This window comes from Hyposmocoma kahamanoa, unplaced genomic scaffold, assembly GCF_003589595.1.
Source record: "Hyposmocoma kahamanoa isolate Upper Pololo Valley unplaced genomic scaffold, ASM358959v1 66, whole genome shotgun sequence".
Taxonomy (NCBI): Eukaryota; Metazoa; Arthropoda; class Insecta; order Lepidoptera; family Cosmopterigidae; genus Hyposmocoma; species Hyposmocoma kahamanoa.
The window spans coordinates 14,363,591-14,378,302 of NW_020653854.1; the positions used below are offsets into that span (position 1 = coordinate 14,363,591).

At 34.2% G+C, this 14,712-nt stretch overlaps 1 pseudogene; it reads right to left on the reverse strand.

Annotated features, from left to right (window-relative positions):
• Positions 1-5,075: 5,075 nt before the first annotated feature.
• LOC113231911 lies at positions 5,076-6,362 on the reverse strand (annotated as a pseudogene).
• Between the last annotated feature and the right edge of the window lie 8,350 nt (positions 6,363-14,712).

Consider the following 14,712-nt stretch of genomic DNA (forward strand, 5'->3'; position numbering starts at 1 on the left):
TCAAAGATTATTTATTCCATAGGTAAAATAAATTTACACTTGAAAACCAAAAAAGAGGTCCTTGTGAAAGAGTTTGTCCAGGGAAGTACTGTCATCTTACCTATTTCTGCCAGTAATATGAGTAAGGTGCATTATTGCGTTCTGTTTTGAAGGTTATGGGTGCTGGTAAAATTACAGACACATGGGACTTGTCAACTTATGTCTCAAGGTGACAGGCGCAGTGGCAGTGTACCTCAGATGGTTGCAATTTAAAGCTCTGAGTGGTCCTGATACGTTATATTATACATAAAAAAGAAGTACTTGGCAGTACTTATAGGTACGTAACTTACTTATTTCTGCCTTCAAATAGTAATGTGAACATTACTGTTTGGTGAAATTACAGGCACATGAGACTTGTCTACTCATGTCTGAGGGTGACGGGCGCAGTGGCTGTACCGCCCAAATCTTTGTTATTTAAAGCCCCTGCCACTCAGGGCACTGCAACTGTTATGGACAGGCTCGTTTGTAGCTTACCATCAGGTGCATGACTTGTTCATCCCGTCACTTGATATTTAAAAAAAAGACTTTATTATACCAAAGGTACGACCGAACTATACCGTGAATGTTGAAATAATATGTTTATTATATTTGTTACTTTTCAGTCGGTTCATTCATGTTGCAGAAAAACCGAACAAACAAAAACAAGGCCCATGTAGGTGTGGTTTACTGACCGTAAACAAAACCCTTTTTTTTGGAATCGCTTAAAAATAATCCTTACCCTCGCCACGAACCTGAAATTTGTCACGAGTCAACCGCAATACGGTCTGAAAAATGACTTCACAAAAACCTTAGAGCAACTACGAAAATCTTATTATCGCTAATAATCGTCCCATTGTCACGAAGCTTTCAGCCCACTGAAAAGGTCGCGCTACAATAAAAGGGTCTAGCTACAATAGGCGCAAAAAGCCGTCTATTGTTGTATGGGTTTAGAAACCTGTTTGTTGGTGAACTGAACGGATATTGGGAATGAGAAAGGACACCTAGTTACAAGTTTGGTTCGGCAAATCGAAACAAAATGTCTAACGATGAACGAGCTCATGTAACAAGAAATAAGGAAAAACGATTTCAAATAAAGAACAGGTGATGAAAATATTTCTCGAATCAAAAGACAAGAACATCGATTCATCTATGAACAAAAGAAAACAACGAAATAATACAAAAGCCTTTATAACGCACAGAAAAAATTTACATCCGTATGTTCGTATTATATTGAAAATTTACTACACGTGTCTACAATTTCCAACCTTTTGATAAAGTCTGCTAAGAGTTTACGAAACGTTCAGCAACTGCTGGAGTCCCTCCATGAACTTTACTTACCACTTGGGTATAAAAGGTATTAGGATTTCCGTCGTGTTTTGCTTCAATCATTTTTGCACCGCCGGTTATATTAAAGAAAAGTAGCTTTTAAATTTTCTTATTGTTTTTATCCCCATTAATATATATTATATACATATAATAATAATAACGCACACACTTATAGCCCTGCACTAGGGAAACCCTGTATCGCGGGTGCCATGGACACACACATAGACAACCATAAATTACACCAACCCACGAGAGAAATTAATGTAGGCCATACAAATATTTCTCCCGGCACGGGAATTGAACCCGGGAACTCTGCGTGGCAGTTCTACATGGTAACCGTGCGGCCACGGAGGGCTCGAAACGTTCGTTTGTAAGCGAATTTCGATTGAAAAAACAAATCACCACCTCCGTTAACCGTGACCATGGGACCTGTAAAGGATCCTAAACGTTGGTTTGTTTGAAAAAAAAAAATATACGATATATTAAAATCTAGAAGAATAGTTTTATTTCCTATGTGTAACAATCGCGAAAACCTCGGCAAAAAAATCGGCGGGTGGCCGCGACTCTGTTTTACTTTAGAGTCGCAGCCACGTCAATGGGTATGGTATGATGATAATGACTTATTTGAATACATAAGGTCTTCTAAATGACTTAGAAAAATCAGAAAGGAGAAACTTGAGTAAAGTCTGACTTTAAAGACCCAACGATACTTTGATGACTTTTTGACGACCTCCGTGGTCGATCGGCACATCGGTTTTCATTGTACCGCCATTGTTGAGGTCCCGGGTTCGATCCCCCGCCGGGCCAGGAAAACTCACTTTTCTATATTATCTCCAGTGTGAGTGTTTGTGGTACCGTCGTTGTTTCATATTTCCATAACACAAGTGCTTTAGGTACTTACTTTGAGATCAGAGCAACGTATGTGATGTTGTCTAATATAATTATTATTAATATTTATTTAGGTATATTTTCCTCTCTTCCTCCTGTCCTTATCCCACGCTAGGTGGGGTCGGCACAACATGTATTTTTCCTCCACTCTACTACGACTAAACCAAACGATAAACGACTAAATAAAATTTGATGAATTTGAGTATAGACATAGATACGATCTCGAAATAGAACATAACCTACTCTTAGTCACAAAACTAAATCTTAAAGGGAGTGAAAAAGGGGATGAAAATTTACAAAGAACTAATAATTTCTCAAGCAAGTAGGCTACTCGAAAGACTTTTTCTACGCTGACTAAGTCGCTGGCACCAACTAGTTTCAATATAAATCATCGTCAGAACATATTCAGCTTCTTCACAAGTGCAAACGTGAATTGAGAAACTTCTTACCTAAGCAGCACATATATATATAAATATATACTATAAGATATCTAATAGAATTTAATTCGATTGTATATTTTAAGAGTTCAACTTCCCTTAAAATATCTTGAAGAAGGTTTCTAGACAATTTAATGTAAAAGTGGGCACAACTCTATTAGTAGATCACAAGAGTGCTTTGATAAATAATCTGTAGGTAGTGTTAAGAGTGATTATTATCTTTTTTCTTAAGTAACCACTGTGACCATTTGCAGAACAGGATTTAATCTTGTAGACAGTTTTTAGATAATTTATAGTCTATGATAGTTTTCTTAGTAATGCTATTTTAAAACAAAAATACTAAAGCGTTACAAACATAAGACGCAATTCTCTTAATACTAATAGATTTCAAGTTTAATGGCTTACAAAATATAAACTATCAAACTTGCAACATGGCGAAATTAGATATAATATTTCTGACTTTTTCGCGCAATGTTTAAATATTTATAGAAAGCTTAAATGTACAAAATAACTCACAAAACAAACTATTTCCAAAAAGTTATAGGCTTCTTCAAGCTAATTTCAACTTAGATTTAATTTTTAAATGAAAAGAATTTTTTTTCGGGCTACTTCATACTCATTCTTTAAAAATAAAAATGGCGATAAGAATTTAAAGCTTTTTTCAAAACACTGTTGGGAGCATTTTGTCTATAGTTTTATATATAGAAAAACTTTAGAATACGAAAAGATTATTTTTACTTGCTTTAGTGTAGTTGATCTTGTAGAAAAATATTCACTCGTATGAAGCTACATCATACAGATTGTTTACAAAATGCGATGTTTCTAAGCGATTTTTTTTTGACAGTATTACAAAACCTTTTTATGGAGAAAAAGTTATAGGGAATGATGAGCGTATTATGCAATAAAAAGCTTTTCAAAACACAAGGTCAAGAAAAAACTATTTAAAAATTCTATTTGTCGCAAAAAAACGTTATTCTGTATAATTATATGGAATGTGTTATATATGACTAAAGACGAGACGAAAGGTGGATAAATTACCTATCCTATAAGCTATATTTCAATGACATAACTAACTTATGTTGGAAGAAATAAAATTTTCATTACAAAATTGAGGTTATTTCTTCACCCCAACCACATTTCACACAATGGTTTCACTATATTGCTATAGATAGACGGCGCAATACACATATACAACATTGAAGTTACTGTACTGTAAACTACTGTAGTTTACGCGCTCATTTCAATTGTTTTTATCCCTTCATGACACGGAATTACACCTATTATATATTAGGATATTATCACAATGTTCATTTATTTGTCAATAAACAAAAATGCAGCATGCCAGACTCGCGCGCGAATTACCGACTAATGTGTCGAATGATGTGACATAATATCCAAGGTTCACCATCTTCACCAGATCTTTTAATATTCTTTACGTTATCCATTTTGCATGAACTCTTACTAATAGAGTAAAAATCCTAATTATAGTATTTAAAAAAAAAATCTACTGAAGACGCGCTATAACGTGTTTCTCAATAAGCATACACTATAGAATGTCTATAAATAAAATATATCTAGAATAAATTTAAGAACACTTGTTATTAGAGTATTAATCGACTTTACTGGATGTGTATAGAACAATTTTACTAAAAATAATCAGTTGATCTACTGAATGATGAACTTAAAATAGTCCTTATTTTTAAGAGTAAATCTTAAGATCACTATAAGATTACACTTAATTAAATTGTTTGGTATTAAGAAGGTTTTAAAATATTGGCTTGAGTGAAATAAGTCTATAAGACCAATTTCTTTTTTCTAAAACTTTTATACAGAACTATTATCTAAACCTATACGATAATAAGACTGTTAATAGATATAATAGTTTTAAGGCGTATAAATGTGCTCCTTGGGTATAGTCGTCTCAAATTGCTACAGCCATACAAGTAATGCAATATAAACTTTATGTTCTACAAGACAAATTAATATCAATAAAAACTGTATACTTTATTTTTATGAAGAATACGCTATATTTATGTTCTATTGCATTTCATAAAGTGAGCCCAGCAGTTCAACGTTATAATGCATCGCAACGTCACAACGCTTGACTGCGGTAATTTGGGACGACACTTAGACTTGTAGTTTAATTATGATGTTTTCCTTCACCGTTAGCGACCGGTATTGCTATTGAACATTAATGTACACAGCACATCAAGCTATACACTTTTGTTCGAATATCCTCTCCAGTGTAACGGAAGAAGATCCGTCAATATGTTGGTAATGTGCTGCTGTCTGTATACCTATACGTAACTAAGAAATTATCGTCTTTTTTATACAAAGAAGGAGGCAAACGAGCAGACGACCCACTTGATGGGAGGTGGTCATCGTCGCCCATGGATGTTTGCAACATCAGTAAACACGCTTTTTGAAGAACCCCATGTCATAGCGCAAAGGAAATACTTCGAAGAGACAATCGTTCCACATGCAGGTTCGAGGAAGGAACGAACGAGATGCCCACGTGGTCTTACAATACCATCTAAGATGTTGGGATGGACTCTACTCCTTTGGCGGGAAGTGCGATGGTAGAAACGAGACGGTGGCACCAGTTCGAAAAGTTCCTCAGAGCATTCCCCATTATAAAGATGGTAGAACACGCACGAGAACCAACGTCTCTCCGTAGACTAAGGGGCTCCACAGCGTCTGCGAGTTTGGGATCGTCGACTATACGAACAGCCCTACGCTGGATGAAGTGTAGTGGGTCAACCTGGTATTTGGGAGCTCCTGCCCAGAGATGAGAGCAATACTCCTTAAGGGGCCGTACTTGTGTTTTATATTAAACAAAAGTCGTTGACCTGGTGAGAAGTACTGCTTCGCTCTATTGAGCACTCCGAGATTTTTTGAAGCCAGTTTGGTTTTGCTCTCCAAATGACTCCTGAACTTAGTAGCAGTAGGGCTCCTTGTGAAAGAGTTCGTCCAGGGTAGTACTATCACCTTACCTATTTCTGTCGCCAAGCAGTAATGTCCGCATTGCTGTGTTCCGGCTTTGAAGGGTAAGGGTGCTGGTGAAATTACAGGCACATGGGACTTGTCAACTTATGTCTCAGAGTGACGGGCGTAGTGGCAGTGCCAGTCAAATCTTTGCGATTTAAAGCCCTGAGTGGCACTGCGGCTATTATGGACAGGCGTGTAGCTTACCATCAGGCACACGACTTGTTCGTCCCGTCACTTGATATAATAATAAAAAAAACTGGATTTCGTTCGTGATGTCGACTCCAAGTATCCCAATACTCTTAGAGATGGTATGGGCAGTATTCTGGAACTTTGGCGCTATTACAAATGGGGATTTTTTTGCGGAAAACGCGCACACTTGTGTCTTTGAGGGGTTAAATTAGTCTTAGGTACATGCCACCACTGGGATTCGAACCGATGACTATATCAATTGAAAGCAATTGTTTTCCTACTACGCTGTTAAAACTCTCTATGAATAGTAAATAATAATAATATGCCAAACAACTGCACCACAAATGCCTGGTCTCATACTAGGTAATTAATAATAATAAAAATATTTATTATCTCTTTACAAAGGTAAATTATGTACATGAAGTGCCTAAATATTTAGATACCTTGAATTCCTTGTACTAGGAGTACCAGGTAACGGAATTCGTGCTGGAGTACTTCCCATAAGACCAGAATCATTTTAGAAAAGCTCATTTCTCAATTTGCGCATACCGGGAACAAACCCGGGAGCTCCATCCATCCAGCGCAGCGTCCACAATATACACGGGCCACCAAGGTCGTCTATAAGCCGTAAATAAATAATATAATAAAATATTTCTCTACATTTAATTATAATTTCAAAAAGTATGTTTGTTTTTGTTTTTGCCTATGTTAAAAGCATTTAGATATCTTGTATTTTACAATGAGTGAAAAAGGCACAACTTTATTTGTTCCTCTTGGTCTACTACTATTATTTACTACTACTACTATTATTTACCAATCATATAAATTGAGAACATTGAATGGATATAGAAAGGCGTCTTTCATTTCATTTCTTAGAAGAAACAAAAGGAAAAAGTGAATTACATAAACGACATAAATACATACATTAGGGATATATTTATTTAATACAATTCCCCACTACATTCACACTGACGCCGTTAGTTGAAAGGGTGCATGTCACATTAAAAACAAATGTTATGTATATTGCCGTGACCACTAAAAAATAGTAGTTTATGTGACTGTTTATGTGTGTGTGTGTGTACATCGTGTAATCAAAAGCATTAAAACACTCGTGTGGGTTTATGAATCGAGCCGACAGGCGACTTTCATAACAACACGACACAAGTGTTTTAATGCCTAATTATGTACAGTTACGTACACTGCTTTATCTATACATATTATAAGCTCTTTATGATTTGTTCAGACACATGTTACGACCGGCATTGCGGCATTGACCAGAACCATTAACAGTAATTTTAAGTAACATAACGCAAAAAACTTATTTCTCACGCATGTCACACAACCGTAGATTTTTTCATTGACAAACTAGAGTCGGCCACAACTATCATATCGTTCGGTATCAAGAAACGTGTGATGTCTGTCAAAATTGTTTATTATTGACATTTCATTTCTTAATAAAACTTCATCTCGACTGATATTAGAATTGAGTTTTAGAATGGAGTCGAGTTGAGAATCGAATCAAATTGTTTTGTTTTTCAGCGATGTTCGAAATTCGAATGTAATAATAAAATCGAATTTGATGTTATTAGGAAGCAATAATAACGTTTTCACAGATAAGAAATTTGTTCTAACAAAGCCGTTATATAGTGGGTTATAGTATATAAATAATATAGAGGGTTTATGATGTATGTGTAGACAAACGCTTTTATTTCATTTCTTTAAATATTATTTTCTCGGTTTTGAGTATTTGTCACAAGCGCCCTTTCAACTAACAGCGGCAGCACAGTTTACAACTAAGTAAGCAAGTTGCATAACTGACATGTAATTAACATAATCATTATAACAATGACAATACACGTATTTCATTCACCTATTACATCATTTACTTTACTTTTATTTCAAATAAATATATTGAATAATTATAATGCAGAATTAACTATTACAATTAGTAGGTATGTGTACCTGGGGGGTAGTTCAGGTTGAGTAGCGAGAGGTACTTTATAAACTGGGATTAACTTCAAAATTAGATATTTATTGCATTTTTTCACATATTTACTTCTGGAGGCTACTTCTAGATCTGCCAAGATATTCTTCTTTTTCTATCTTATTTTTTAAACACATTCTAAATACAAAACTATATTCACTCAGCCAGTTTTTCTACTCATAGAGTAAAGCCTAGACTAAAGTACATAACATGTTCCCTTGGCATGACAGTGTCATATGGGATCATACGTCAAACGTGCTTTTATCACATGGGAGTCATAACAATAACAAGAACTACATAAAACAATTACATAAACATAAAAACTTATAATTTCATTCCTAGAATCTTTAAACCTGAAAAGTTGGCATTTTGGAGATATAGCCTTATTACACCAAGAGTGCCATCGACACTTTGCAAATGCATTATACCACAGATAATACAATACTATATTATACATATTTATATTAAATTATTATAATTATATTATACACATTTTAATGAAGAAAATGGGTGCTTGCTGAAAATTTTAATAAAATACTGGCAGTTTTTAACTTTTGTATGTTCGTGCCGATACACCGGGCAAGGTAGGTGGTACCTTGCCCAACGTCTGATCGTCACATCATACCTACGTCCGCGAGGCCTATTTGCAATAACTCAATGTCGCACTAATTTTTCTAAAAATAAGTTCCTTGTACGGGCTTGTACTCAATTTAATAACGAATATCAAGAAATTAATATATTTGACAATAAGCCATTCCGGTTCAAATCTGCCATTATGAAGCTTTTATTAAAATAAATTATCAATCGATCGAAGGAATTTTTCTTAGTGTTCGATCTTTATATTAATAATTATAACAAACTAGTGGAATAATTTCACATAACATAATTGAATGTCATGATAGTTGAACATCATAATATTCAACAAATTTAAATTATAATTAAAAGTTATTTGTGATTTGTTGCTTAGTGGTAATTATTATGTAAGATGTTGCCTATTTATAGTTATGTACAAATTTGTCTATCCAATGAACTTATTTTAAATATTAGTGGAAACTGTTTTGGCTAATGTTTGTTTCGTTTGTGTTAAAAATGAAATGTATTATATGATACTATACGTTTCCTGTTTAGATTTTATAGAGAAAATGGGCATTCGAATGCCATGGATTTTGATTCAGAACCCTGAGAGGTTCGATTAAGTAACATACTTACCTAAGGACTTTATTTTCTAAAAAAAGAGAAACATATCTCTAGGCATATTTTCATCACTAGAATGTCTGTGCTAAAGCCATTGTAAAATTGAAAGTAATCAAACTCAATCATTGGCACCATGCTATTGGAAAAGCAATCAGTAAAATCTGAACGAACCAGGTAATATACGCACGGGTTCATCATATGGAAATAGGTCCATCTATCAACATCACCGTGAATTCTTTTACTTTAAACAGTTGTCGATTTATTTCATTTACAGAAAATACATACTCAACTGCATTGAAATAATGCTCTAATGAAAGTTAAGAGTAAAGCGAAACTGTAAAACTGGATTACGTGCGATCTCAGTACCAAACGTCCATTGTACCCGAAGTCCTCTTCAACTGCATTCTGGTCATCAATTCAGATATGTGATGTCGCGGTTCCAATAAAATCAATTAAAAAGTGTTTTCCTGTTCATTGATAAGGGACCGGAGTTTATTTTATTACTGGTGATATGATAATACAAGTAGTTCGAAGGTGGTAGTACACCAGCTCTGAAAACGACCCCATAAAGTCATCGTTACAATAAAAATAGGTTTTTTATTTTTTATTTTATTTTTATGATTCCAAAAGACGAAACAAACAAGTCGTGAGCCTGGTGTTAAACGACACGTCTGTGCATAGCAGTGTCTCTTAGACAGTTGCAGTATCGCAATGGTCTAAGAGACACTGCCACTACGCCTGTCACTTTCATACATAAGTTGACAAATCCCATATGCCAATAATTACACCAGCACCCTTACCTTTCAAAATCAAAAGACCGTAATACTCACATTACGCATGGCTACAGAAATAGATAAGGTATTAGTACTTCCCTGGACGAACACTTTCACAAGGAACTCTAACTGCCACAAAATATCTAAAAAGTCTAATGAAATTTGTCTTGTCATAATGTGTTCCATGGAACACAAAATAAAGGTGGCAATTCTGGAAATTACTATTATTATTCTCAAAATCATAGTCATACTACTAATAGGTTGACTTACGCCCGTTTTTTCCGATGCTAATTATAGGACAGACTTGGAGAACGTATAGAAGAATACCTCATGGCCTTTAATTTAGGAAGACTACCAATAATATAACTGTACAATGTACGAATTGTATTGTCTTCACTTTTTACAGGCATGTTCTCAGCGAAGGGACACATATAAATTACGAGAAAAAATAAAAATATCGAAACGTATTGGTAGGTAATCTAATCTCACACTATACAGTGCACGTATACGACCGCAGTTCTCAATATCATTGACAAAAATTTATAACGTTCGTTACTTTGATTCTTTTATCGGGAAACCAATGAATAAATCTGCGCGGAGTTTGCAATATGCAACGAAGCTCACAAACTCCAACAATGTGACGTCAACGACCGTCGATTCATCCATCAATTTCACGTTGACTTCTTTTTACTCTTTCGGTTTCGGTTCAAGAGTTGATTTCCTTCTTTTAAAGACTAATATATGCCTTTACTGAAAAGAAGTTACAAATCAAATCTACAGTTTACGGTTTATTCATTTTAAAGAGTATCTATCTCATTTTAATTTGGTGTATATCATGCCTGATGAAGTACAAACCTTGAAATACGTAATTTTATGATACCAATTGACGGAATGAACAAGTCATGAGCTTGGTGGTAAGCGATATGCCTGTTCATGATAGTTGCAGTGCCCTGAATGGCAGTGGCTTTAAATCACAAAGACTTGAGGGGCACTGCCACTGCGTCTGTCACTCTGAGACATGAGTTAACAAGTCCCACGTGCCTGTAATTTCACCAGCACCCTTACTACTTGACGGCAGAATAAGGTAAGGTACGTATAAGTACTGCCAAGTACTTCATTGGAGGAACCCTTTCACAAGGGGCTCTACTGCTCCTAAGTACCTACTCGTATTATAACGTGTTTAAGCCGCCATACTGTTTTGCTGCTATTTATTAAAAAAATTCAGAAACTTGTGATTGATTACACATTCTTTTTTAATAATACTGTAGCTAGCTGAGTGGTCTACGGCCTAAACAATCTCCTCAGGGTTTCCATTGTTGCCAACAATGAGATGTACATGACTTTCTTATATATTTTTGCGAATATATACTGTTTCTCCTTAAGGAATCTGCCTGCTAAATAAGCAATAGAGTTTAACAATATTACAATTTCAAGCTTACTTTAAAATGGAATAAACAATTTAAAGAGTTTGTTGTTTTAAATGTTAATAACCGTCTTTACGGGTGGAGATATTCAATACCAGGTTGAGCAACGTCAATTGTTCAGTGTTCGCTTCGGTGCTTCGTTAAACAAATTAATACCTAATTGATTTTCTCTTTTTATCCCTCCTGAACGGAATATCCTGGACAACCCAATTAAAACCCGGCAACTGAGTCGAGATTGAAAAGAAACTCCGTTCTTTTGCATGAATCGACAGACTCGTAGAACTTTTTTATGAACCGTCTTTCACGGAAATAAATGAACAGCTATTTGTTTCCAATTTAATGGAATTAATAGGCTCTTGGATTTTGGTAGATGTATTATAGGCGGTTTCTTTTATTTATTTTACTTTACTGGCATCGATTTATTATAAAATAAGTAATATAGCCAACGTACAATTTATGCTTATAACAAAAGACGGGCAAGAATGTTTTTGTAGATGAACTCGCGGTGAACTTTAAACAAGAAAAAGTTCTACATATTTGTTCTATTTTTATAATTTTGGGTCACTGTCTTCTTCAGATCTTTCTATTCATTTTATTGTTCTCGACATATTTTAGTTCTATAAATACAAGAAACAGTGTTTTAATAAAGTTATTTAAATTTATCTTACCAACAGAGTCTGTGCTGCAAAACAACACTGAAATTCCCAACACAACTATTTTTAATTTAAACCACTTCATCACAAAGTTTTTCTTTGAACAACTCATCGTTTGCCACTACAAAAATATATAACACAAGCGAGAAAATACTCAAGAAAAAATTGTAAAATACATTACATTTTTAAAATAAATAAAATAAAAAAATAATTATTTAAAGTTTCGAATGTCGAATTCACGATGTGTCGAACGCGCGGCGGTTACGGGCCTCTCGTGTGAACGAATAGCTACTGTTCGGAGTAAAGAGAACTCTGAGGCTGCCCAAGGAGCACACTTACTGCGCAGGCGTAAACTTTTTACTGAAACTTGTATGCAACCGTATTTTCTTTTCACTCTGTTGAATTATAACGTGTATTGCCTTTGACAGCTTGAACGGGTCAACAGGAATGTCTCGGAAATTTCTGCTATTACTGGTATGAATTATTCTTTAAATAAAGAGAATGAGTTATTCTTTAAAATTGTGCATTCATTAGAATACGATTCTAATAAAACTTAACTATTTGTGCTCCTTATTTAAATTTATTTATTTATTTATTTTTGTTTGGCAAACAAACAGTTTATTTGTATACAAAAATATGGTATAAAAACTTATCTTTACTTACAATTTAAAACCAGAAAGGTTTCCAATAATAAATATAACTTTAAAAAAAGAAAAACTGCTTGTAAATTTTTTAACATTATAAAAAAATATAATAAAAAGAATAAAAACAAAATAAAAACTAGTGACATCAATTATTGTTTATAAATGGATTTTACAAATTTAGGAAAGGCCAAACAAAATATATTATCTACATCTAAATAGTTATGTTATTTACTACTTACAGTTTTTTTGAGGAATATTATTGACTGCTGGATAATTAGAATTTGAATAATGACGTTCATCATTTTCATTTTGGTTATCATCATTAAATTGAATATTACAATAAATGGGATTAAATAGAAAGCATTCGCAGTTTGTAACTAACGTACGTCTGTTGTAAACTTTTCGAAACACAGTGAGCGAAGCTATCTTGGCTTCCACTCAAATTGCACAATCTACAAACAAAATTTCTCGGCCGTTCTTTAACTGATAAGTAAGAAAATTTGAAACTGGCATAAAAAAGTCTACATAAAGGTCGTGACGTAGTCCAAATTTTGAATTTTGATCTGTGGCCTGAGATCACTGAGGTCACAGTTCAACATGTAAAGTATATGGGGAAAATATTTAATTGTAAAATTTTGCGAGCGCATTCGGGCAGAATTGTGAAAAAATTAATTTAAAAAAAGAAAAATCTGAAAGTACTGCCATTCGAAGGGGAATTGACATTCCCCCTAGTTTAAATTTAGAACAAAATGACAAACATGCAATCAATCAGTTCTTTGTCATTACTATCAGCTTTGTACAACCACATACATAAATTTCAATCATAGTAGAAAGAAATTAGAAGCATTACAAGGAAATTTGTATTAATGCATCAGTATTGCCCTAATTGAAAATTACTACAACGTACATTTTAAATATCAAAATTTGTTTTAAATTGTATGTAAATTTATATTAGCCACACAAATTCCATTTTCATTAGTTATTACTAAGTTTTTCGACGCAGGTAATTATAAACCCGAATTGTCTTCCGTCAGTATGTCTCCCACAGATCACATAAATAATAGATGTCTCCGCATGAAACGGCATGCCATAGACCTTAGTAACGCCTGGTTACTAACCGCAAATTGTCTTTTTTGCCACGAGAACATTAAGAATTATTTTTATATGTACGTACTGATTTTGTATTTACGTCAATACGAAACTGCAGCTCTAGTTAAGAAAACGTACACTAACCGTAGTATGCGTTGCGTACTCGCAACCATTCAATCCGCACCACCCGTTCACGTAGATGGTGCTTCTCGCCGGCTCTATTTTGCCTATCGTATCGCGACTTTGCCTCGATAAAGCTATTATCCGATAAAGTTACTATCCACATTTAGCTCTCAAAAGTCGAGTGATAAACCGGCTTATCACTCGAATTTGAAAAATAATTTTAGAATTTTATCACAATGGCTAACGTGGCGAACACTGTGACGTCACATTTTTATGTCTTCGCGAGCACCGCGACTAATGTCTGCAAAAGATTAACACAGTATCAAACATGGCTACAGGGGTCACAGCTGATTTTAAATATTTTGACAGTTCTACACAGTATTTTTATCAACGTAAAAATTTAGCGCGGCAAATGAGATGAAAAGAAATAAAAAAAAACAAAAAAATTGATATACATTATGTAAATAATTGGAAAAATGTGAGGGGAACATTTTCACTAGGTACAGTTCAATACATGAGAGTAATGAAAAATACGTAAATAATAACCACTATAATGTAAAATATGTAGAAACAGAAACTACAAAACCCGACATTTTTTGTTGCATCATTTTCACGGCGATGATTAAACTACAAAGATGTTCTTCAAAATGTATAACCATAGTTCTATACAAAATTAGCAAACTTAGCTTTGTCAATTGAAATAAATATTATCATGAGGAGGTTTATCAAACATATATTGCCTTGCTACGGCCAATGGTAATAATAAAATGACTTCCGATGACTTCCAAGCATCTTCCAACTTAAACGGATCTACCAAAACTAAAATTATTTTCCCCAAGCTCCTGTTTTTTTTTTTCAACAATCTTAATAATTTTCCCATCACACTATTTATACGCAAATTTTGGCATGCCCATTTTTGACTTTACATTAAATGTAGCGCTGCTCTCCTGACTAATTTCATTTTATACAACTTCTACATAAG